This window comes from Zingiber officinale, chromosome 3A (assembly GCF_018446385.1).
Source record: "Zingiber officinale cultivar Zhangliang chromosome 3A, Zo_v1.1, whole genome shotgun sequence".
NCBI lineage: Eukaryota > Viridiplantae > Streptophyta > Magnoliopsida > Zingiberales > Zingiberaceae > Zingiber > Zingiber officinale.
In genome coordinates this window covers 49,423,442-49,425,575 of record NC_055990.1, presented here as the reverse complement: position 1 = coordinate 49,425,575, position 2,134 = coordinate 49,423,442, and positions in this window count along the sequence as shown.

The window sequence follows — 2,134 nt, the reverse complement described above, 5'->3', positions numbered from 1 at the left end:
AAAATATGTTGTGGAATGTGCACATATGTTTGAGTGTTTTATTGGATGTATCTTATCAATCTAATCTGAGTTATGATATGTGCGGATGTGTTGGGTGTAATATTTGATGTATCTTGTTTATTATATAATTGCTTTGAGAGTATACTTGTGCTGATTATGATTTGTTGGAAGTATTACGTTGATTATACTCTTGGCATAGGTGTACATATGTCATGTGAGTGTTGTTGAGGTGTATTGTTGATTATACCTATGTCGATATATGCACACGGGTTCGGTAGGTATTGTTGGAGGTATTACACTGATTTATACCTGTGCTATGAGTGTGTTTGGTGTGTACTAATTGGATGATTACGTCGATCATACCTATGTTGTGTGTGCACGTGTGCCAGGTGCATTGTTGGTAGTATCATGATGATTCTACCTATATTGAATGTAGAGTGTAAGTGTCTACATTATGTTATTGGTTGTATTATCCTGTCAACCCATTTTCTTATCAATGGGTGACTCACTACGATGTTGATAGATTTGACGATGAGTTTGAATTGATTGCTGGATTTTTTTTTTATATCTTTGGCTGCCACAGTGATATGTGGTTGAGTGATCTCGTGCAGTCTCTAGTTGGATAGTTAGGTGCCTTGGACACTTAAGGATTGATTGTGGTGGAGCGGAGCTCCCACATATTATTGTTGGTTTGTGATAGAGCGTTGCTCTTGTTGGGACCTTAGATGGCTAGAGGGGGGTGAATAGCCTCTTTGAAAAACACTAAACACAAATTTCTTCAAGAACTTTGTTAGCACAGCGGAATTAGAAAACTAAAACAAGAAAGCACAGCACACTAACTCAGAGATTTACGAGGTTCGGGGATAACTTGCCCCTACTCCTCGGCGTGTCCGTAAGGTGGACGAATCCTCTTGATCTTTCGGTAGATCACACCCCGGAAGCTATCCGGCTAAAGGATTCTCCTTCTCGGTGGAGTAACCTCTCCACAAAGTCTTTAACAGCAGTAAGAAATTAAGCACAAGACTTACAGTAGTGGCTCAAGTGAAATGATCAAAGGAAGCTCACAGCCACAATCAGCGAAGAATCTTCCAGAGAGTTTTTCTCCACAGTGTTTTTCACAGCAAGAGCACAAAAAGCATTATCACGAGAGCCTCTCCTCTCCACCTTCATATGCCTCTCTGCTCTGTAACGGATCTCTGCCAAACCTGCAGCAAATCCCTGCAAATCCCTGCAACCGTCCACGACGTCGCCAATCACGCTTCTTCCTTGTCTGATTGTCTCAGCTCCCACCAATGGCATCCTCGTTTCCACTGGTACCTCTGAGCTTGAACCTATCAGCACAAGTCAAGCTGATTTCGACCAAACGGCTGCCAGCAGATCGCAAACGAGACGTTGCTACCAAAACTGGTTTGTCCGCAGCGAGACACAGCAAAAGCTTTTTCGTCGCCTTCTACTAATGATCCTTAATTTGAATTCACCCAACATCAAGTAATCTGTAACCTGTAACTTCGAGAAAGCTTACAGCAGATGGTTAGAAACGAAATAGGTAAAAAGCAATTGCGAATCAGAAACAATAAGAGAAAGCGCATGCAAAACAAGCCATACTGTGGATCGGTCAGCAGACCGATCCACGCTTCTATTTATCGTCACTGATCGGTCTGGTGACCGATCAGGTGCTTGTCTGATCGGTCCCAAGACCGATCCACCCCTTCACGCGAATCTGCCACCGAAGCCTGATCGGTCTGTGGACCGATCAGGACTCAGCTGGATCGGTCCGTAAGACCGATCAGTATCCACCCAGCGCTACTGAGGATCATCTGATCGGTCCCCGGACCGATCAGTATACACTCGCAGTTACTCGAGTTTCGATCGGTCCCGACCGATCAAGATACATCGTTCGAAGTTTTGCGATCGGTCCCCGACCGATCGCAAAACTCGAAGTGTCCCCCGACAAGATACACCGATGTGCATCGAAGTTTTCGATCGGTCCCGACCGATCAAGATACACTCGCAGTTATCGAGTGTTGCCCGATCGGCGACGATCAGTAACCGGATCGGCCTGCACCGATCACCAGCATCAGCACCGGATCGGTCCGCAGACCGATCCAAAGCCGTGAGTCTCGAGTCAAGCTTC